This window comes from Euprymna scolopes, chromosome 25 (genome assembly GCF_053919585.1).
Source record: "Euprymna scolopes isolate OS-2025 chromosome 25, ASM5391958v1, whole genome shotgun sequence".
Taxonomy (NCBI): Eukaryota; Metazoa; Mollusca; class Cephalopoda; order Sepiida; family Sepiolidae; genus Euprymna; species Euprymna scolopes.
Genome location: NC_136506.1, coordinates 60085691 through 60111596, shown reverse-complemented (window position 1 = coordinate 60111596; position 25906 = coordinate 60085691). Strand labels below are relative to the sequence as shown.

The 25906-nt window shown below is 33.6% G+C and overlaps 1 protein-coding gene across 2 annotated transcripts in view; it reads left to right on the top strand.

Moving 5' to 3' along the window:
• The window catches only part of LOC145247372 (organic cation transporter protein-like), a 255075-nt gene that overhangs the window by 52219 nt on the left and 176950 nt on the right, over positions 1–25906 (top strand). For both annotated transcript variants that reach the window (XM_080109052.1, XM_080109053.1), the window contains exon 2: positions 7165–7186. The gene's annotated coding sequence lies outside the window, so the exon portion shown is untranslated. The remainder of the gene's footprint in view (positions 1–7164; positions 7187–25906) is intronic.

Below are 25906 nucleotides of genomic sequence, written 5' to 3'. Positions count from 1 at the left end.
GATCTCCGCCAAGGCCACAAAAATAAAGAAGCCCTCTTTCTTTGTTTTTTTTTTTTGTTTTTTTTTACGTTTGGTTATTTCGGTGACATTCTATCTGTTCATGATACGTTCAGCGTTTTATTTTGTAGCGTTTTAAAATATCTTTCTAGACGTTAAGTTTTTCATGAGGCATTTTTTGATAGCTTTCAGCATAAATGTTGATTATTTTCACTTTGTGGTCTGACTGGATCAAGGGGATATAATTTGTTACGTTAGGTGCCAAGTGAAGACAAAATAACATTCTTCCCTCCTACATGCACAGGGGATCATGTATTTTCTTTCCTCGTATCATTATATATATATATATATATATATATATATATATATATATATATATATATATATATTAGCAGGCTGCCCAGCCTTGCTCGGTCGTAATATACGCTTAAATATGATATTTTGATTAATGCAGATTTCGTATTTATATTATATTGGACCCAGTATATAGTAATGATTTAGAAAATTTTTTGAAAATATGACTCGTGCACCACCACCGAGAATCGAAACCAAAACGTTTAGCGTACTATTTACTTTTTCCTTTGACGTTAATGCCTGAGCTATATAGACACTTTGCTACAAGGTTAAAAATTAAAACATGGACTAATAGCTATTACGTTACGCAATGCTGTCGTTCGACCTTCACCTGGCAAATTCCATTTTTTTGTAAATTTTTCGCGCAAGAATACGCACATTTCATCACCGCTTAATAAATTACAGTTTATCCTCTTTGACTCACTCTCTCAAATACGTAATCACACATAAATAGTAACAAATATTTTACCCTCATTAAATTAAGTTCTTCCACGGAATCTAAAATCATCGAGTATTTTTAGTCATAGCCATACACATCTAAATGTCACCGAAAAAATATTCGCCTTCTTAATTGCAGTCATTTTATATATATTACGTTAGACTTAAAACTTGAATTAACAAACGCTCCATTTTCATGCTGAGTTTAACAGAATGACGGAATAAACGGCAATCCTCAGCAATGCCTTTTGAGGGTGCTGGAAATGGTCTGTTTTCTATAACTTGGATCAGTAGAGAGAATAAGTCATGTAACAGCGCATCTTCGATCTGAACGTCTGTTGCAATTTCTATATGTCCAATAGCATTCATCGCTTATGTTGATTAATTTCCACACTCGAGGGCTTTCCTTAAGATTTCAGTTATTTTCAGCATTACCGTCCTTTGCATAGTCTCAGTCTACCCGTCGGTTCCGATTTCTCCGAATCTTTTTTTCAACTTATTTAGGTCTATTCTTAATGATCTTATAATTACTGTATTGTATTGATTTTCTTTAAGTTACACATTCCTTTCAGTTCTCTGGAAAGTTCTTCATCCTGTAGTCCGCTACAATTTGGCAGTTTCTTTCTCGTTAATGATTATGACGTCTGGTCTTCTTGCTTGAATACGTTTATCCGTTTGTATCTCCATGTCCCAAAGGGTTTTGTGGCATTTTGGGTTAGTTTGCTGCATTCACTTATGTGGTTTATTGTTTTGTCTTTTTTGTTCAAAGTCCAAATTGACGGTTTTCTTGTGTTTTATCTATTTTAGCTAAATGTGGTTGGTTCTAATCGCGTTGTTCTGTAAGCTGTCAGTAGGAGTTCTGTTTCTCTGTTCAAGTGTTTTTTTTTAGCCACGTCAAGGTGTTTTCATGATTCTCTTTTGGTATTCCGATGACTTGTCCGTTCATCGAGCGCCCGCATCTCCTCTTGGTTTTGATTTTTTATTAGTACTCTCCACCTTCCGTTTTAATGTTGATATAGTTAGGAAAATAGAAGAAAAAACCTTTCACATTTATTCGTTTAGGTAACATTAAAAACATAAGTAATGGCCAGTTGAATTATCTACGTGAAATATCGAAATGAAAATTGCCGAAAAATATAGACGTTATTTTTATAAACAAAAAGGAATAATTTAGATACAAAATAATATTATTTCATAATTTTCTAGTTTTAAAAGTAATGTTTTTATTTTGAGTTTCCGTTTTTTCTTGAGCTAGTCTTTTATTGAACTTATTTAAAGGACGACTATATGTTTCGACCCCATTTTAATTTTTAAAATGTCATAATATAAGCAACAAAAACATTTAAACCTTATGTTATGACACATGTTATGACACATGTTATGACACATGTTATGACACATAAGGTTTAAATGTTTTTGTTGCTTATTTTTACTAGAACGTGTTTTAAAGTAAAAAATATTCATTATCAGTAATATGGATACTTATTTCACTCTAAATAAATTTATGTGGCTTAAATAGGAATTAGCCCCAAGTAAAAGTAAAATACCCTTTTTCCAAAAGAATATGGTTTAATTATATAATGGATGTTTGTTTGTGGTCTTTTGTGGGGGGGGGAGCATAATTGTTAATTACAGAATTTATCAAGAAGTGACAAACTACAATCTAAATTCAAAATACAATTTGCACAAAAAATTCAATTTTATTGGTTCATATTTTAGGAAAACCCAATTTTACTTCAAAGTATATATATGTATATAATATGTATATAATATGCATATAATATGTATATAATATATATATAATCGCTTCAGCGTAAAATTTACAGAGGAAATAATAACTTTACTCTCACAAATTTCTTCTAATCGTGTCATATCCGGTCACGTAGCACTAATTCTAGACGGAATTTTCCATTCTTTATTTAATTCTAACCCTCTGCATAAAAATACCTGACATTATCCTTACTTTGACGCATTCACATCTAAACAGTGCTACTATAACAAGGTTCCATAAACTGCCAACGTCTGTTGCGGATCTGGTGGTTTTAAAAAAGAAATACTATATTACTCCTGTTGGGTCAATTATCTGAGACAACTAACAGTTTCTCACGAGTTTGGGAAATGTTAATGACAATACTTTTTATGGTGGAAGAGGAGCAGGGGATATCGAATACAACGTGCGAGGCTGAGGTTAGGGGTTTTAAAGCTTATTAAATAATCGGTGTTGTATAAAATTGACTGTTCTTGTATGACAAGTGCCAAACGAAATATGTTTCATTCATGGTGATTTTCTTTTGGTATTTTTCACCGTTCAATCATCCAAAACGAAGGAAACGCCAGTCACAGCGGAACATTGAATCTGAATAATGGTAGAGGCAAGATGTCCTGACACAAAAGAAATGAGAGACGATGTAACCATTGGGCATGAACTCACATTTTCCTGTTATGAATGTGTTAATGTGAATTAATCGCAACACATCTCGTACCACTCAGATGTTTGTGTATGTTCCAAGTTGTATCATTTACATTGATTCCTTTATTAGTAACAGCAACAGTTGGCGTATTCATGTATTGTGAACACTTAGAAACGTCAAAAGATGTTATAAAACATCATTGAAGTTATTTTGGGTGCGGCGGTAGACATTCTTCTGTTGACTTCACACCATGTTTCGGTCATAGTGTCTGTCAAATAACAAGAGATTAAAAGACCAAGCGAAGATTCGCCACCTCATTTCTGTGAACAACTGTTTAGTATGACATCATATCTGACGTTACTCAAAAGTCAAACACAATTAAGATATTAATATAGAAATAGGGAAAACATTACCGCACATAAATGAAACACGTACCTGAAAACTCGAAACGGCAGTATAAATATGTCACTATTGATGAGGATAAAAGTCTCAACAAAATCATGCAAATAATGATGTCAGTCATTATAAAAAACGTTTTTTGTTGTATGTTTTGATTTGCGATTTATTCGTTCAATCGCACAAAATTTAACGAGTAAAAAAAATACCGAAAAAATTTAGAATATTTGGGAAAATAAAAACCCATTAAAATATTTAAGAGAGTAAAAACTCCATAAATATTTAAGAGAGTAAAAACTCCATAAATATTTAAGGGAATAAAAAATCCATAGCAAATATTTAAGGGAATAAAAAAATCCATAGCAAATATTTAAGGGAATAAAAAATCCATAGCAAATATTTAAGAGAATAAAAAACCCATAGCAAATATTTAAGGGAATAAAAAATCCATAGCAAATATTTAAGGGAATAAAAAAATCCATAGCAAATATTTAAGGGAATAAAAAAATCCATAGCAAATATTTAAGGGAATAAAAAATCCATAGCAAATATTTAAGGGAATAAAAAATCCATAGCAAATATTTAAGGGAATAAAAAAATCCATAGCAAATATTTAAGGGAATAAAAAAATCCACAGCAAATGTTTAAGAGAGTAAAAACACCATAAATATTTAAGGGAATAAAAAATCCATAGCAAATGTAGGTTATGTCCCTGATAGTACATCAAAGTGGCGATGTGCCTTGTTTGGGGTGAAAATGTAATAAAAAAAAGCAAATATATAAGAGAATAAAAAAATCCGTAGCAAATATTTAAGGAGATAAAAAAAAAAACTTTCCAATTTTCAATTTCTCTTTTTTATATTTTTGATAATTTTTATAATTTGAATTATTCGAACTACTGTTCTCATATTGGGTGTTATCTTCCAAATTTTTCGATCCTAATAATTCGCAATTATATTTTGAATGTTGCTGACGACACTCAAAATATAATTGCGAATTATTAGGATTTCTACCTTTTTTTGTGGATGGCGGAACGAGAACACGCTGTGGATTAAATAGATTAAATAGAGGGCCCGTTCGAAATTCAGTGAAAATTTTCTGACTTTGACGGAATGATTTCTGAGTTCGACAAAAGACACCTAAAGAAAGTCGGAGATTACATCGACCAAAATAAGAACAATAACCCGAATAATTCAAATCATACGAACTCTTTCTTATTTCTTTATTTAACTTTGCCAGTTTAGTAATAATAGTTTAGTAACCATAGTTTAGTAATAATAGTTTAATAATAATAGCGAACGATGTAAATAATTCTGTGTCGACCTTTTTAATTACAACTCATCGATTATTCAATTTACCATTTAGTATGTGTGGGGGAAGTGTAGGAGTAGTGAAAGCACGAGAAAAAAGTTATCTTTGACGATTCGAAAGTGAAGTTTCTAGTTTTAGTTTTATTAAATGTCCTAGCAGAAATTTCTACGCGGAGCTTTGGATTTCGATTGGTTGGACGGCCTCTCCTGCTTCAGTTGCAAAATTGGCATTTTCATCGTTAGACGGCCGCATTAAATGGACGCATCTGTTCATTAATTGGTCTGTCATATTTAAAAATATTTTTCGTACATCGACGCATCTTAAAAATATCCCTTCTTGTTTTGTGGCAAATTAATGGGAATTGTGACAGAAGGTGCGGCTTCTAATTACTTGCGCGCAAAGTGTGATACAGAGTCCGTTCTTTTTGTGTGTTTATCTTTAAACGGTTTATTCTTTTACACATAAATAGCACGCATCTTTCTCTTTAGCTACAAACACACGCACGTCCGCTACATTTGACCTCGCTGCTCTTAACAAACGCTTCTTTCATCCCAACCACTTAATCAAGCCAGTTACGATGTTCGTTTCATGCCCTCAAACGTTTGGAATTTGCTGTCAACACAGGCACCTCAACTCAGTTCGCCAAAAGCAGAAAAAAATAACAAATACAACTCCATGTCTGGCCGTTTCAGTTTTGTCTATCTCAGATATTCTCGGTCATAACATTGCAAAATTGATAGGATGCATTGGGTAGATTATAGCCATTTGCAAGAACAAGCCCCGAAAGATTGCTTGAATGTTCTGACGCATCTCTCTAGCTATAATCCTATACAACGTCCGTTATTATGATGTCGTCCCGCAATATGTCTTGATGGAAAAAAGCTAAATATTTATTTATTGCTTTGTACAGTGGCTTAAAAATGTTAGAGGTTTCTTAATTTGTAAATTTTGGTTTCCTTATTTTTGTTTTTGAAATAAAATAGACATGTCTTATATATATATATATATATATATATATAAGTTTTGAAAATAAATATGACATTTTAGGCTACACAGAATTTTTCGCGTTTCAACTTCGTGAGGATTCGTCAGGCTATTGCATGGAATCGATGTTGTTTCATGTTTTTATATATTCCTGTGGTACTGGATTTGATAGTCAGCCAATCAGATTCTTCGTTATTCAATACCCATTTATCGTAACCAATGGGCGCGCGTTATCAAGCAAAGTTTCACTTGACATCTAATTCACCCACTTCTTTGTTTTTTTGTTGGGAAATGACTTGGTTTTAATCTGGATGTATTCACTTATTTTATACTAGCATGTTTGTTTATGTATTAGTTCACTTATTATTTTTTTCGTTTTTCAATGCACTTATGTGATCGTAATATCTTCTTTTAAAATCTAGGGAGGTAATTTTTACGTAATATTTAAAAAAATATTTGTTTTTTTCTTTGGCAAATGTTGTGACCTAGTAAACGATACTTTGATTAAGTATTTATTTAGTATTCACGGGTGAATTTTCTATACACCAGTGCTAATAGGATATACCACATTTCCACTCCTCGCCTATCGGCGATTGCCTTAACTACCGACTATGAAAAGCTCCTATTTTAATGTTTTAAAACTGATATTTGACAATTTTAGTGCGGTTCATACTTACCCTGTTTATCAGTACTTTGAGTAAATGTAACTTCATCCAGAGGTTAGGGTTAGGGTTAGGGTTGTGGCAATAGTCTGCAAAGCATTGGAACACTTATTAAAACCTCTTCTGGTCGAATGAGGTGATGTAAATGTGCTGACTTACGAAGGGTAAACAATTCTCAGTATCATTTCGGATGCAATGACGAAATGATTTATTTTCTGCAACAATGCACCTCCTGATGCGTGTTCGATGCGGTAATTCAAGAGAAAGTATGCTATCAGCAACAATGGCTATTGCTGTGCATCTTAAAACCCAACCGGGGAACGTTATGAGAAGCATATCGAAACATCAAAAGCAAAAAGTGGCTCATATGAAGTACAGCTTGCACCACTGCTCAAAGAAGCAATAGATGATATGATGTCTGCAATTATTAATCAGTGCATAAAAACCTACTTATTCATCTGTTTGATGTTTTACCGTTGCATGTGCTAACTATTGCATTAATAACAATTTGGAATTGTACTTTTATCAATTTGAAGATAAAAAAAAAACTTGATTCTTAAAAAGTAGTTTGAATGCTTTTTAAAATTTTTCTTTTTGTTTTTGTTTTCTAGGCCAAGCAAGTTTTGTGATTGGGTGAGTATTAAATTTATTTTCTAATCGATAATTATTGATGTGTAGGACCAAATTTTTCTTTGAGATAATTGAGGCTAGGAAGGATACGCTTGCGCGAATTAATCCTTTCACGCCCCTTACCTGATCGTAATTTGAAAACAGTTCATTTTCTTTCTTGTATGGTTTTCAACTGAAATAGTATCTGTCCGTTTGGCGTTTAGCATGAACGAATTTCTTTCCCCGTAATTTTTTTTTTCTAATTCTTCAAACATTTTTTGTTTGTAAATTCTTCTTGGGCACATTTTTACATTTCTATACATCGCATATTTTCCATTGTTTAATAACGCGTGCAGTTTATAGTGTACTAGAGTATCCGTGACCCGCTGAGTAAGTATTTATTATTAACTGTTTGGAAATTACAAAATGTTTTCATATTTGAAAATTTCAAGTTACAGTTATTGCTGCTTTCAAACAAATATACAAGTGCACAGGCTATTAGTATTATACTAGGTGAATTAGGTAAGGCATGAAATAAAAGACTAATAGAAATATATAGACTCTATTTCCTCGCGATTTAATGGCCATGATAATAATGTACAATTCGTTTTTAAATATTTTGTTCGAATAGACCGTATTTTTGTTGTCACTTACGACTGGTCTTAAACGTACTTGTGTTTATAGCCTGCCTCACATTGAAACTATATCTTGTATCTAGCCCTCTCTTTATTCTTTTTTAAAATTTTCTTATCAGTTTGTTTAAGCTGGGGATGGGGCATCCTACCAGATGCCAAACATTCACCCGCCATCTTATATATTCCGACCGAGAGATCTATTTAAGATTCTGACTGTCCTTTTAAGTGCAATTGTTTAAATCTCTCTTGCACTTGGTTCACCAAGTATATTTGCCAGGTAGTTTTTAAAATTCTTTTCCATGAGTCTAGCTGCTCTTCTAATAACTGAAATGATAGATGTCTTAATGTGACAGGAAATGCATAAACGAACTCTATTCCCTTTAAAGGAAGCAGCGTTTGATGCTCCCTTTAAAGGGAATAAACTGATTGATGCGAACCATAACGTGTTGTGCAAGATGATAAAACACGTGACAAACTTTATTCGCCTCAGAGGTGAGACTATTCAAGTTTCTTAAGACAAAAACTGACCAAGTGAAAGACCAAAGAGACTTCATGCCGTAGATTTGCTGGTAATATACTTAAAAAATGTATTGATAAAAAATATAATTCCTTTTTTTAGAATTAGTTCCCGTCCGGAGATCGAGCGCCGGCTTAAACCAAAGAGAGCAGCGCAGTTTCCTTTTAAATGTGGAATGCTCTCACGAATCTTGGCCCCCCAAAAAGATACTATATAGGGATTTAGTAGTGGGTTCAGTTTCGGATTTGCTCGAGGGGCTGTTAAATGGCCAAAGAAAGAATTCTCTCTCCTTCTCTTACATAGCATATTATGGTTGTACGGACAGCATGACATAAGAAATTCTTTTCATTATCTGATTTTATTCTTTAAACACCAGCTTAAAGTCAAGATGCGATAGGAAAAAATGCGTTGTGTAGAGTTTGACAAAAGATAAAATTGTTAATTGTTTATATAAGAAAATAAACAATGTAGAAGTAATGGCACCTGTTTAATGTGGTACATACGACCCGGACCCGCCGGAATACCATCCCGGCTGTTAACGTAAACTCTCAACTAGTGGCCGTCCTAGTTAATAAATATTCTCCAAGATTCATTTTGTTACACCATGACCCTGATTTTTTTCTCCTTTTTAAAGAACAATAAAGCAGCCGAATTTTACTCTAATTATTTTAATCCTGCTTAAGAAGCTCACCCTCATTAACAGTACATGTTTTAATCCTAAAATAATTGGAGGAGGGGTCTTAATAAATTACTTCGCCGCATTTTAAATATTTTTCTTGGGAGTAATTTCTTTCCAGGCTACCTCTATCGTCGCTCTATCAATGACATAAAATTGTAACTAAATAAATTCTGAACTGCTGGAGATACATTGTAAATAGTGAAACCGATAAAGTGAATGTCGTATTGTAAGGACGTTGTATGGATAATGAAACCCACTAAACAGATTAGGGTTAGCATGAATCTAGTTAATAAGTATAAAAGATGAACAAGCCCCTGTTTTTCACGGCCATGTTTCTAATTTTATGTATTCGTTTTTATTCGCTCTTCCTCCTTCTTTCTCCCCCTCTCTTCACCCTAATTATTTACGACAATCTCCTCTCACTATTACTCTTATCATTCGCCCTTTATTTACATTATCCGCTCTTCCGAAAACATTTATCGAAAACATTCATGTACACATGAAAAGCATGCAGGGTGACAAGATCTGCAAAGTTTAAGCAGTCGAATAGATGAGGCCACGTGTATTATTTACGATTCCTTTCTATGTTACATCCTTTGTCTAGGTTTACATGGCATTATTAACTTTTATGTCCCGTTGACGTTAAAAATATAACATTTTCCTTTCATTTTTTTTTTTTACCATTTTTTGTTGGAGATGAGGCATCTTACCGGATGTCAGACATTTACTTGCTATTTTAGACACTCCATTTGAGAGATCTTTTTAAAATTGTAATCGCCTCTTTAAGTGCAGTATTTTTGCACGTCTTGTACTTGGTTCACCGGGTATATTCGCCAAGTAGTTAAAAAAATTGTTTCATGAGTCCGATTGTTCCTATAATTACTATAATGATGAAAATCTTAAGATTCCAGTTTCTTTTCGTGTCAAAAAGAGTTTGGTATTTTTTTGTCTTCTCTGTCTCGGCTATGTCTAAGCCAGCATCATTTGGGACAGTAACTTCTATTAGGGTTGATACTTTCTCCTTGTTCTATATAAATATGTCAGGTTTAACAGCTCCGTTTTCTAAGTACATAACTTTCGGATTTTTTTATGGAAATTGCTTCAGACAAGGCGTGAAATCACTTAATGTAAGGGGCTAACAAGAACGAAAGATGATTATCACAAAGTCAGAAGATGCCTATTAACCTTAGTCTTGAAAAAACCCATGCTTATAAGTAGGAGAAAAACGGCAGGAAGAGAGTTCCATAAGTCAGTGGTTCTTGGAATATGAAGCTGTATTACAATGAGGTCGAAAATCAGCGAATTGATGGAGACCACTAGACCAACTAGGCAAATGAGCCAGAACAGAAGAAGCAGGAAATAAATCAGACGATTGTGAAGAACGCATTCTGTAATAGTATTTATAGAAAAGACTGAGACTAGCAATAGCATGTTTGCGAGAGAAATGTGTAAGAAAAATGGGATTAAATTGCAAATACGTTTCTGCAGCTTATCAAGAACCCTCAAATGGGAGAGAGATTCACCAGTCAAAATATAACAATAATCCATACATGACATGATCTATACATGATAGCAGATTTGTAGAGATAGAGAATAGACTGAGGTGTGAGAAAGTGTTAGAACGATATAGAAATTGGTGTAAAGCAACACCAGAATAGAGTGGCACCATCAGCATAGATAGTAATATTCGCTAGAAGATTATTGATATAGAGAAGAAACAAAGTTAAGCCTAGAATAGAACCCTGAAGAAAATTGGTATTAATAGGAAAAGAAAAATGAAGAGACATCGTCCAAATTTACTTGTAAACTTCAATCAGAAAGAATAGACCTAATAATGTCAAGCAGTTTAGTACCAATATCATAAAAATTATACCAATATCATAAAAATTATACCAATATCATAAAAATTATACCAATATCATAAAATCCTCGAAGATATGTCGAAGAGTAGAATATCACATTCTGTCGGACGCCTTTGAAATGTCGAATGCTCAGTTACAATAATTAAAAGTTACAATAATTAAAAGTTACAATAATTAAAAGATTAATGAGGCTCAAATTTTCCAGAAAACTAACAAGATTGCTGTTGACTAACTCTTCAAAATCTTTTCTAATAACAGAAAGGAGACTAACAGGACAATACTTAGTTGGGTCAGACCTATTACCACATTTTTAAAGATAGGGACAACAAATGACACTTTCCAATAAGAAGGCAAATATGATTTTAATAATGGATTAAATTTGATAATTGAATACTTTTGAGAGAACAGAAGAAAGTCCAGGAGCAGAATGAGAACAACAGCAGGAATTAAATCAGGACCAGAAGCATCGAACGTATCGAAATCAGAAAGAAACTTAGTGACCATCTTTAGAGGGATAATGATAGAATCAAGAGACTCAGCAATGTTCAAAGAAAATCAAGAAGAACAGCACCAGAATCACCAATAGAAGAATTTTCAGTAAAAAGAAACAGCAAAAACAAATAAACAAAGATCAGCCTTATTCTTAGAAGATGAAATAACTTGGAGACCATTAAGTATTATGTAATAACTTGTATTAATAAATGTTACATGTTAACAAGTATTGCTTTTGATAATTCATTTGCCGCACTAGCATTATTATCACGCTTGTGGCAAATAGAAACGCCTAAAGTGCTGCTGTTTATAAACTTGATATGAACTATTCATCTTTATAGATGATTTCGATTGTTTAAGAGAGAAGGGAATTTCTTTCATTTTTGTTATTGTAATCTTCTGTTCAAATCCTTGTTATTGTAATCTTCTGTTCAAATCCTTGTTATTGTAATATTCTGTTCAAATCCTTGTTATTGTAATATTCTGTTCAAATCCTTGTTATTGTAATATTCTGTTCAAATCCTTGTTATTGTAATATTCTGTTAAAATCCTTGTTATTGTAATATTCTGTTCAAATCCTTGTTATTGTAATATTCTGTTCAAATCCTTGTTATTGTAATATTCTGTTCAAATCCTTGTTATTGTAATATTCTGTTCAAATCCTTGTTATTGTAATATTCTGTTCAAATCCTTGTTATTGTAATATTCTGTTCAAATCCTTGTTATTGTAATATTCTGTTCAAATCCTTGTTATTGTAATATTCTGTTCAAATCCTTGTTATTGTAATATTCTGTTCAAATCCTTGTTATTGTAATATTCTGTTCAAATCCTTGTTATTGTAATATTCTGTTCAAATCCTTGTTATTGTAATATTCTGTTCAAATCCTTGTTATTGTAATATTCTGTTCAAATCCTTGTTATTGTAATATTCTGTTCAAATCCTTGTTATTGTAATATTCTGTTCAAATCCTTGTTATTGTAATATTCTGTTAAAATTCTTGTTATTGTAATATTCTGTTCAAATCCTTGTTATTGTAATATTCTGTTCAAATCCTTGTTATTGTAATATTCTGTTCAAATCCTTGTTATTGTAATATTCTGTTCAAATCCTTGTTATTGTAATATTCTGTTCAAATCCTTGTTATTGTAATATTCTGTTCAAATCCTTGTTATTGTAATATTCTGTTCAAATCCTTGTTATTGTAATATTCTGTTCAAATCCTTGTTATTGTAATATTCTGTTCAAATCCTTGTTATTGTAATATTCTGTTCAAATCCTTGTTATTGTAATATTCTGTTCAAATCCTTGTTATTGCAATAATCTGTTCAAATCCTTGTTATTGTAATATTCTGTTCAAATCCTTGTTATTTTAAAATTTTGCTCAAATCCTTGTTATTGTAATATTCTGTTCAAATCCTTGTTATTGTAATATTCTGTTCAAATCCTTGTTATTGTAATATTCTGTTAAAATCCTTGTTATTGTAATATTCTGTTAAAATCCTTGTTATTGTAATATTCTGTTAAAATCCTTGTTATTGTAATATTCTGTTCAAATCCTTGTTATTGTAATATTCTGTTCAAATCCTTGTTATTGTAATATTCTGTTCAAATCCTTGTTATTGTAATATTCTGTTCAAATCCTTGTTATTGTAATATTCTGTTCAAATCCTTGTTATTGTAATATTCTGTTCAAATCCTTGTTATTGTAATATTCTGTTCAAATCCTTGTTATTGTAATATTCTGTTCAAATCCTTGTTATTGTAATATTCTGTTCAAATCCTTGTTATTGTAATATTCTGTTCAAATCCTTGTTATTGCAATATTCTGTTCAAATCCTTGTTATTGTAATATTCTGTTCAAATCCTTGTTATTTTAATATTTTGCTCAAATCCTTGTTATTGTAATATTCTGTTCAAATCCTTGTTATTGTAATATTCTGTTCAAATCCTTGTTATTGTAATATTCTGTTCAAATCCTTGTTATTGTAATATTTTGTTCAAATCCTTGTTATTGTAATATTCTGTTCAAATCCTTGTTATTGTAATATTCTGTTCAAATCCTTGTTATTGTAATATTCTGTTCAAATCCTTGTTATTGTAATATTCTGTTCAAATCCTTGTTATTGTAATATTCTGTTCAAATCCTTGTTATTGTAATATTTTGTTCAAATCCTTGTTATTGTAATATTCTGTTCAAATCCTTGTTATTGTAATATTCTGTTTAAATCCTTGTTATTGTAATATTTTGTTAAAATCCTTGTTATTGTAATATTCTGTTCAAATCCTTGTTATTGTAATATTCTGTTCAAATCCTTGTTATTGTAATATTCTGTTCAAATCCTTGTTATTGTAATATTCTGTTCAAATCCTTGTTATTGTAATATTCTGTTCAAATCCTTGTTATTGTAATATTCTGTTCAAATCATTGGTAGGATTTATCAGCTTTCGTTATGAAGCAATGAAACCTGAAATATGAGCCACACAAGTTTAACAACTTTTATTTTACATTTATTTCCACTGTGAACACTTTTACTCGATCATTTAAGGCTAACAAAATTAGTTGATATGTATTTTCTAAAACTCACACGGAACACATCAACTCTTAACAGTAATTATTAATTGACTTTATTAGACTCGCAGATACTTCAATAGAGTTTAGATTCGTGTTTTTAAAAAGACGATTCTTATTTAAATAATACAAATAAGAGTAAATTACGAGAATAAGTAAATTTACAAACTAAATGTATGCCCCACTAGCAGGGTTGCGGGGTCGGATGATAAAAGTCCGACTCTGACTCCTAGAATTCCTAGGATGCCGACTTTTTGATATCTGCGACTCCGACTCCTGACTCCGACTCCCAACTCCTTGACCCTTATGTGGAAATCTATTCTGGAGATCCATATACCAGCCTCCCACACCTATTCCACATGCATTTTATAATTACTTTTCATGTATATCATTTTTTTATGTTTAACATTCAATTGTATAATAAATATACTCACATATACACTATACTAGCTTCATTTATTTTTTGTTACTCACGTCTACCCCTAACAATGTGTATCACTACTTGGACATAAAAGGTTACTATTTGGGACGATGTTTATGTAACATTTTAACTTTTGCATATCAGTACAATTGGGGAAGCAGGTAGCAGGAAGAGAATTTCGAAGTCTAGCTGTTCAAGGGAATAAACTCTTAGAATAGAAAGCTTTCTGGCATTTAGGGACATCAGCAGTGAAGGGGTGAGATCTTCTTGCTAAGCGGGTTTATCCAGGATATGTACGTCGAGGGGGGGGTTACAAGTGAAACGAGTTCATCAGAAGACATTCCATTAAAATATTTGTAAAACATGCACAGTGATGCAACATTGCAGCGATGAGACAGGGGCTTAAGCTTAGTTGATAAAGTGGGACCGATTAGATTGATAACTCTTTTTGGGACTTTATTTAAGAGGGAGAGACTAGTGGTAGATCCACCAGCCCAGATGTGGCAAGAATACTCCATGCATGGGCGAATGGTGGCTTTGCAGATATAGTTTTGCCTATTTGTATTTGACTTATGACGTACAAACCGGTGGAATGCATGCTGTCTTTGAGCAATGGCAGCTGCACAATCCGTAGTGAATCATGGGGGTAAGTGGAGCTTGCTATATTACTTTGTGGGAACATGTGCTTCAGTGCCTGCTTTGCACCATTCAGTTTTCTCATTGGCACACTGTTCAGCAGGGAGTGAGAAGATATCTGTCCATGGAGCATCTCAGATGTGTTCTCTAATGGTTTCCCAGTCAGCCCTGTTGTAGTACCTTGTTGTTTTGAGCAATGATTTTTCATCTTGAGGTTGGGATTTAAAGGTGATGTAAACTGATACCATTATGTGGTTTGCGTTTTCAAGTGGACTGTGGGCATTAATCACACAATCTTCAGATACTGTGGTGAGGAATAGGTCTAGAAGTGAAGCCTACTGAGGGTCACGACCTGGTAGGCGAGTTGGAAACATTACTGTCTGTAAGGGAATGGGTTATAGAGAAGCTATAAGTAAAGCGTCCAGCTGCATCTGTGTAACCTGAGAAAGCAACCCAATTTTTATGTTGGACATTAAAGTCACAAAGCACATGTATTTGGGCGTTACTATCCAAGGAGAGAGCTGCATCTATACTATCAGAGACATGATCGATTAGAGTGCAATCCTGACTTGAGGAAAAACAGTAGAGAAAATATAAGTAACTAATGCAGTGATGAAATGTTAGTCGTAAGCACATAAAAGCCTGGTCATCCGATTCAAAATTTTTCTCTCTAGTTTAAGGGAGGATGTATGAATATAAACTCCAAGCCCGTACATATATCTATCCGAGTCCTTACAGCAAAGAGGGAGGTATCCTGTCATGTTAAAGCAGTTAGAGAGGATTGAAGAGTGTAAGTTTGTTTCACTTAATGAATGAAGATATTGAGTCTCTTACTTTAAAGTTTTTCTCTATTCTACATAAATAAGAGTAGGATTAGAGATAAATTCCCCTCTTACATTTACAAAAAACTGTATCTTTCAAGTACTGTGAGAGAATCAATCTACTATAGCAACTAATTTGTTTTAAAATAAATGAATAGGATATTGATAATAATAATTTGAATATGTAAGAGAATATAAAGCAAAGAAAACAAACGAAATGGTCGGACTAGATCTACATATAGAGGTTACATACCACACGGATAGATAGATGCACTTAACTTGGTGTTCTTTGAGCGACTCATGTTGGTCTACGAGGGACGTGCAATAAGTAATGCCCCTGACCCACTTCCCATAGCAGTAGAGCAACGAAACTTGGCACAGTTATTAGTCTTTCTCTACATAGGAACCACCCAGAGTTATGCATTTCTCCCATCGTTTGATGCAGCTCTGGAGACCGATAACCTCCCTAGAGTTAGTGACTTGATCAAATCACCGGTTTGCAAACCTAAACTGCTTAAGGAATAGATAGGCTGACTATCGCCCGGCTTCCATACTCCTTCTTTGCCTATTAGCCAGGAGCAGAGGTGCAGCCACAGGGACTCATTAGAGACGTCCAGTGCTTAGCTTTGTTTCCTGACTAGGGCAATGAATGCCGTCGCCCACATTTGCCTAATTCTCTTCTCCTATAGCTGGGCATCTTGGAGGTGCTTGTCTACCATATATGCTAACATGATTGGACTACTGTTGGGCAAATTTGAGGGTACCGGTTTGACAGTTGCTGGTTGCTGTTTCTGACTGATAGTACAGGAGCCCTAACTCTTTGGTAGCACTTAGAGCGGCTGCTCTATCATCAGTTATATAATATCGGGATATTTGTAGTGCAACGTCGTGCATGGTTGTTATTCCCATAGATGAGGAGCCGGCTGATGGTCTACTTGTGCTGCATGGTGGTGGCTATGCACATCCGTTTTGCCTGGCACTTCACTCTAGATCTGAAACTACGAAATAAAATGAAATGACAGCTCAATCCAAAAAACATTAAAACCAGACACACACTTAAAGAATTCTCCTCCTCCCTTGAGGCTTGCATTTACAAATATCCGTGGACTTAGAGTTAACTTAGATTATGTCGAATCATTTCTCATAGCAAACTCCTCGGATATCTTAGCACTAAGTGAAACTAACTTGTACTCCTCCATCCCATCTAACTACTTGAACATGTCTGGTTATCTTTCATTTGTCATAAGGACCCAGACAGACATATGCAAGTCTATATTTGTAACACCATCACCATGTCTAGCGAATCTAAACTAGAATCAGGTGACCGGGCCTTCATATGCTTTAAAAAAACTTTACGACATAGCATTAGCTACCTGTATTTTCTTTATCACTCTCCATCAACCCAGGACTCTACTATAATCAATCATGTCTGTGACAGCATAGTTGTAGCCTTCTCCCTTGACACTAAGGCTCAAATACATGTATTTGGTGACTTTAACGCCAACCACAGAAATTGACTTGGCTTCTTTAACTATACTGACACAGCTGGTAGCGTCATCCATAACTTTGCTATATCCCATTCCTTGACACAGTAATATTCCCGACCCATCTCCCAGATCGTCAGGACCAGCAAGCCTCACGTCTGGATCTATTTCTGACAACAGTTTCTGAGGATTGTGTAACAAATACTCATTGCCCACTCGGGAATGCTAATCATACCCCAAGTTGAAGAGCCATTGCTCCAAATGACAAAGAACTAAAATAACACCGACTGGAATGCCATTAGAGATCACATCAGAGACACCATATGGGGAAATATCTTTTCTCTTCCTGCAGAATAGTGCGCACATGAGACCACTGAATTGTTCAAAGCAGCAATTGAAACACATGTTCCTACACGGAAGTTCTATAGCAAACCCCACTCTCCCCAATGGTTTACTTCTACATGTGCAGCTGCCATTGCTCAGAGGCAACATGCATACTGTAGATTTATCCGGCATAAGTCCTGTGCAAACAGACAAAAGTTTATAGAAGCTAGAAGTAATTGTAAGAAAGAAGGGAGAAAAGTGAATATACTGAAACCACCAGGAAACGCATTGAAGTGCAGAAATTAGGAACTCGTGATTTCTGGAAAATCTATAATAGTGTAGTAAATAATGGGCAATCAATAATACCCCCACTATCCAACAATCATGAGGCTATTTGCACAGCAACTGAGAAAGCTAACATGCTTGCCCGTCAGTTTATCTCAAACTCTATCTTGGACCCAGCAAACCATTCCCTCCCTGATTTTCCTCAGCGGACAGAAACCACACAAGATGCTCTGAAAATCACCCCTCCTCAAGTACATAATATCATAAAAAACCTAGACACCTCAAAAGCATATGGACCGGCTGTGCTATTAAAAAATGCTCCATTGAGGTTGCTCCAATTCTCTCTAAACTCTTTAACAAATAATCTTGCTTTCCAGACTGCTGGAAAACTGCTTCTGTGGTACGAGTTTACAAAAACTCTGGTGAGAGAACTGACCCATTAAATTATCACCCAATTAGCCTCCTCCCTCCTTTCGTCACAATATTCGAATCCTTAATTAATCAAGCTCTAGTTCGCCACCTTACAGCTGCTAAACTTCTGTCTGACACTCAATATGGATTTAGACAAGCCCATTCTACTGCAGATATTCTAACTGTAATCTCTGAACGTATATACCAAGCACTGAATAAGGCAGAGGAAGGGAACGAGGTAGCCCTAGATATATCTAAGACTTTTGACAGGGTATGGCACGATAGTCTTCTCATAAAAATAAAATGCTATGGTATTACTGGACGAATACTTAACACAATTAAATCCTTCTTAAATGAGAGAAGAATCTAGATTGTCCTCAATGGACGTACATCCAAACAACATGATATAAATGCAGGTGTACCTCAAGGATCGATCCTTGGTCCTTTATTATTTCTGGTATTCATAAATGACTTACTCAATGAAATTTTCTCTGAAATGGGTATATTTGCCGATGACACCACGCTCTATAGCAGGCATGTGGGGAAAACTAATGAGTACATATCTAAGGTAATGGCAGAAACCCTAGGAGAAGACCTTCAGTTTGTAGTGGAATGGGGACAAAAATGGATGGTAACGTTCAATGCTGCCAAGACAAAGCTTGTTTCCTTTAATAATTACATGACACCTTACCAACCGCCAATAGCTCTGACTAAAGATACATTATCTTCCTTTAAACTCCTCGGCTTAACGTTCACAGGGAACATGAGTTCGAATAGATACATCGAGATCATTGCCAAGTCTGCTGCAAAAAAGGTAGGCTCTCTCTCTACCATGTTAGAAAGTTACTTACGCCTGAAAGTATCCTGTACCTCTACAAAGCCCCTGTACTTTCGGCTGGGCATCTGCTACTAGTCTCTTGTTCCTGGACAAGGTTCAAAAGAGTCGCCAACCTGATAGGTCCTGAACTTTCACGTAAGCTTCAGCCTCTGTCCCATCGATGAAATGTTGTATCTCTCTGCCTGTTTTACAAGTATTTTAATGGTAGATGCTCTGACGAACTACACACCCTTGTACCACCTCAACAAAAATACCCCCGACAAACCCAACATGAAGTGAATTTCCACCCCTACACAGTAAAGATATCTATATGTAATAAAACCTTCTAATAGTTTCTTCCCCAGAACTTCTAGACTTTGGAATTTTCTTCCGGGTTTCTGCTTTCCCAACTGTATTGACATGAAGAAGTTCAAGTGTAATGTGAACAGACATCTTGCTGCTCAACTCCCTACATAGTACTCCTGAAACTTAGGTCCTTGATAGTAGACCAGTACATCAAAGTGGCAATGTGTCTTGTTTGGGGTAAAAATGTAATAAAACAAAAAGTAAAAACTGATAAAACTAAACAGGAAAACCAAATAAAAAAATAAATTAAGGAGTCGGAGTCGGATAAAAAATTTAGAAATCCGACTCCGACCCCAGCTAAAACTTCCGACTCCGCAACCCTGCCTACTAGAATCCAATTTTCCAATCTTGAAAGCGGAGGCGTGTCCGTGGAGAAATGATTACCAACAAACACCATCGAATTGGTTAATCGAGTTAAATCTATTAAGTTTACTTTGCATTGATAAGATATGAATCATAGTTTTTTCGGCTATAAGTAAAATAATAGATAATGTTCAATATCGAATTATTAAATTAAACAACTGGAAAAGTGTGATACGCCGTTCAAAAAACAAAGCCAAAAAAAAACGCAGAACGTCTTAGAATGATTGATACATTCATTTTATTGTAGTTTTGAAAATTTTACAAGCTAAAACTCCTATAAAAACAACAAAAAGCTACATGAACTGATATTTATATGCAATTTATATAACATATAGTTGAAACGAATAAAAATGTATTTTCAAAATCTGTATCGTCTAAAACTGAATTTGTCAAAAATTAATTTTCAATTACACCATAGGGTTCAAAATAGACTTCGTGGCCTGGTGGAAGATGTCCTTTTTCTCTTCGCTGCAACCTCTATCTCACAGAAGAGATGTTGCGAGTTTGTCTCTGCTTTATCGTTATTTTCATGGGAAGTGCTCAACTGAGCTTCAATCTATGCCCCCCCCCTCGCCAAACTTTCACAAGAAACACTACACTAGCTGAAAACATTATCAATAATTTTCCCCACTCTTTATCTGTACCTAAACCTAAACATAGATTCCATGATCCAAGCTTCTTTCTTAGAACTGCACACATGTGGAATTGTCTTCCGTTTTCCTGCTTTCCAGCTGTCTATAATATGGTTGTCTTCAAGTCCAACGTGAACAAGTTTCTGATGAGCCGTTCCACTTAAGTTAACAAATTTACCGAACTTCCATTACTATCGATTACTATATTGTCCTTTTGACTACTCTACACTCTTTAACCCTTATCCTTGAGTGGCCTATCGGCCTTGATAAGTGGTGACGCCTATGTAAAAAAAAAATAACATTTCATTCTGAAGTTCTTATTGAAAACGAAAGTATATTTTTGATTGATCTCCGATTTCCCATTCCAAGGAATTCATTTAATATAAGAATTGTTGACATACAGAAACACATGCATGCAGATACACATATATATAAGCAGACGTGTCTGTACATTGTAGCATCACAATTAAACGGTTGGTCTAGGCGGCAAACTAAATGCAAATTTGGAATCTGCAACTTTAATCTAGTGCACAAATCAATACCAGTACTTAAAAAGTAACATTAGGAATAAATGTTCCGACATTTTTAGCGTTCTTTTTAAACAAGTACTTTTCATGTAAACGTATCATACGTACGATAAACGCATTATTTTGAATAAAAAATAGTTATCCACTTTTTAAGATTAAATATGAATTAGGAATAATTGATAACTGTTCATGTATTTCGACTTTAAAAAGATTATTTTATATCCACGCTTATTGATTTCGTTATTTTAGACAATCGAACTATTTGAGATTTGCACGGAAAGTAAAAAAAAAAAAAAAAATCTCCAGGCCAATTGCATCCAAGTAGGTTAAAAAGACAAAATAATTCTGTTTGACCGTGTGGATAAAGCTTGAACCTTAATTTCAATATTTTATGCCATCGCTCATGTTCGAACCCCACTCTTTATTATAGATTTTTCAACACTATAGCATTCCCGTTATTCCCTCGCCGATATCGATCATCATCATAAACCTTGGTAAAAAAATGACTCAAAATTATTTCATAGATGTTCTTAACTTTAAAGAAAGATTCAAGAACTCAGCATAGTTAGTCAAGTTATAACTTTCAAATAAAACAAACTAAATTATTTAATCACGCAAAGCTTTAAAATATCTGAAAACTTTTAATAGTGAAAATTTATAAGGCAGTCTGTGGAGAATGCTGAAGTACTTGACATTCTATGAAGACAAACCAGAAAGCAATCTTAAACTGAATCAGTGCCATCCTTTGTCGATTTATTTTAGTAACACTTATGGAAACTATTCCAAATATTCTTTACCTTTTCTGCCTTCTCTCTTTTCTCAATCCTCTCTCGATGATTTGTGAAAAAAGAAAGACAAAATATCTACGTACATATTGTCGATAGATACGCTTACTTTAACTATGTTTATTTACCTCATCTGCAGGAGGATAGGCACAAAGTCATGTGAGATCTTGAAAAGCCAGCGGACTGGTCGGAAGGCACTCAGGCGTACAAAAAGTGCTAGCTTAAATGCAACACTACCAATGGCCAGAACTAATCGTTATATTACTTTGTATTTTTTGTGACAATAAACTGTGTTTTACTTTTTTTTTAGTATGTTTGGAATTATAAAATTTTAAATGTTATGTAAATATTGCTAATAGTTGCATTTTGGAGCGTCGAAGTTTATTAATATGAAAACAAAAATGAAGCTGTATATTAAGAATCTCTTCACCATGGTCCCTGCAACACGGATGAACTTCGCATATCTATACACATACATTCACGTGTATATGTATATATATATATATATATATATATATATATATATATATATATATATATATATATACTGTGTTTATATTAATGCTCCATTATGAAATGTGATAATTCTGTAACTTAATCCTTAAGTCAACCTTTTTTGGCTTAAAACCTATTGGTATATGAAAATTTACTGAATTACACAAACTCAGTATATATATATATATATATATATATATATATATATATATATATATATATATATATATACTCGGTTAGTTTGGTATAAGAGGCGGGCGTTTAAGGTGGCACTAGAGGGTAACTAGCAGATGATCCTTACCTTAAAATTAGCTAAGTTGCTTTATGTTAGCATTTTCTTCAATGATTAGGTGAGTGTTGTTATTAATTAAGGTTGTGTTGGTTTATAGTGAGTATAGTTATTAATTAGTAGTGTATCGGATCACTTTGTATCCAATTTCCTTTTATCTTGGTTCATTTATTAATTAATCAATATATTGGGAGTGAGGGGTTATGAGTTTTTAGATACTACTGTGGAGGAGGTCTCTATTATTTTTAAAAAAACTTCTTTTAATAGTTTAGTTAAACCGTAGCTACTAAAGTGCTTGCAGATTATGGCCGATTCAACTTTTACATTTAATAATTTAGCTCGGTCCTTAAAACTAAGAATCTCATATTTCTCCGCTAAACATAAGTAACAGGGTGAATGTTTTAGCCTTTCTAAGGATTTTCCATTCGACTGAAGGTGTTTTGTTCGCCTCGAGCCTCCAGTGAGGTGTCGGTAGCATATGCTTTATTATTCATTAATAGACTCCGTTTTAAAAGGTCTTTGAAGTGCTACCTATGTAGAATTTTTCTGTTTCCAGGGTTTCTTCAGTGCATATCCTAGACTAATATACCACCGAAGATGTGAAGCAATTATTGCTTAGTGGGCATTCGGTAGGTCTTTGACAGTTACTGGTCTTTCTATTATCACTATCATTAGAATTCGTAGTTGGATTTTCTTTAATATTTTATGAGTGTGCTTTTTTTATAATTCTCTTTAGGTTTTAAGTACAGCTAAGTTTTAGTGTATTCTTATTAAAGATTTTATATAGTGTACTATTAGGTGGGAAGTATTTATATATAAGATGATGGAATTTATTCTCAAGTTTCATTTTCATAATTAGGTTGAAAGGGGGTGGGTGAACCAAATTATTTTCCTTCTTCAATTATTAGATCTATTTGTATTAATATTATCGCTATTGTATTTAATGTCGGCAATTGTTATATCCACTATTTTTATATCCGCTATTTTTTAGCGAGTTGTTATAAACATTTTTGTATCTATTGAATATTTCCTCATTGGATGAGTTATTTATTCTAAGTTCGATTGATTTTGGTATGTGCTTAATGATAGAGGGTAGGGGTTGGAGTGTGAGTGGATATATATGGGGTTTGTGTTTTCCTTAGTGTATGGTTGTAGGTATTGGTAGCTATTAGGTTGATGCAAAACTAATGTCGTTTCTTGACGTTCAACTATATATTAAAAAAAAAAGCTACATTATTTTTGCACCAACCTAATAAATCAAAGATGACGTCCAGAAAGTTTAATTTCCACGTTGAGGCCCAAATTCTTCATGAGCTTATGTATTGTTCTTCTGAGTTCATCATATTTTATGCTTGTGGTTCTTTAGCTAGCATCAGGTCATCGTCGCTGTATAAGCCTATATCCTTAACTTTTATGTTACCTTGGGTGATGCTATGCAGCATGTAATCCAACTAGTTCGATGGCTTCTGCCTCGCTAAATCAAAAAAGGCATTTTGGCTATTTTTCGTCCATTGCTCCCCGTTGCTAATAAGTACTGTAGTGCGGCTCTTCATGATAATATCTATATCACTCTCCCGGGCATAGGTGAAATTTTTGGCAAACTCAATAGCCTTCATGAAGAGGTCCTTCGTGATCGACGAGTAATAATCCATAATGCCGAATTGCACGAAGGCGCATTTTTTCTTATTCGTGATGTTGGTGAACCATTTGATTGAGTCCAAGATGTTAGTCCATTAGTTGAAGTTGTATTTTCCTTTAATTTTGAGGTTATTTTTCTCTGATATTCTTGCTGATTTTTCCAATTTCTGGTTTAGTGGGGTTAATTAATCTGTTTGTTTTTTTTAAGTCAGGTTTGTGATACTTGAGTAGATGTATGCGTCATTTTCCTTAAGTTTACTCTGTTGCTGATTTATAGATCTTTCGTTATTTCCCTGCTCTTATTGTTGGTGATTTCTACCAGGTTGATGTTGTTAGCCTTTTGGTAATTTTTTGTTATTTTTCCCCGGAATGTCGCACCCAAATATCTTATAAAAACCGATGCAATCTTATACCCGTTTCAATATCAATTCTTTTTTTCTCTGATAAAGTGTTGTCCCTGAATTGGTACTCCACTGAAACATGTATGCACAGATGTAACCAATAATGTTTGTATAATAAACACACACACACACACACACACACACACACACACACACACACACACACACACACACACACACACACACACTCTCTCTCTCTCTCTCTCTCTCTCTCTCTCTTTCTCATATATATATATATATATATATATATATATCCGTCGTTGACTGGGTTCAAAAACGGCCTACAGAAAATGGACTTTGATTTATGAAAATATGATAGGTTATGAAAAGGAAGGGTTGCAAGTGCATTTTTGCAATATTTTTCTTATTTCTATTTTAGGTGTTGGATTTGTTTAGTTTTTATTCAATATTTTATTTTTCTAAAAAGTAGAATGGAAACTAGAACTGGAGACCAGTTCATATATGTAGTACATGTAGGAATTTAAACGACTTGTGTAGATTATGTCTGAAAAACTTGTGCGACCCTAAAAATCTATGAAACTGTAGGTGAATTATCAAGAAACTATATACACAGTATGTACTTTAGGATAAAAATATAAATAATAAAGTAAAATTATTATTATTAACTCAAAACTAAACTAATTCAACACCTAAAATAGAATTAAGAAAATAATACTCGACATTCTGAGAGAAAAAAAGATGAGTCTAAATTATACAAAACAGATCAAAGGAAGAAAAAGTAAAAGTCAACTGAACCTGTTTTTCGAAGAAAAGTCCTGCCTTTGTGTAATAGAAATTTATACCATTGGTAGGAATAACAATGAACCCTAACGATTCCCCACAGGGAGGAAACGCGGAAAGTCTATGTAGCTTAGTTACTGCAATATATGTAGTAATTATTGGAAATCGATATATAAAATATTAGACCTCCTTATAAATTTCTATTTGGATACATAAAATAATTATATATATATATATTAAATGTTAATGCTTCAAGCAAACTGCACCAACTACTTATTCCTTTGTTTTATTTTTAATTGCTTCATCGTTATTATCTTTTTAAGACTTCTGACGAAACTCACTATTCTCACTTCATTAAAAAATACCGACATAAATTAGTGTCTTATCTTGCATGGAATATTCGCCAGATTGGATGATGCTTATCTACATCATTGCATTAATGAAAATTTACTAAATAAATAAATATTTAAACTAAATAAATATAAATGAACTAACCAACATTAATGGTGATGATGCAAAAGCAAAAGTATGATTTCATTTACATTTCGTTTC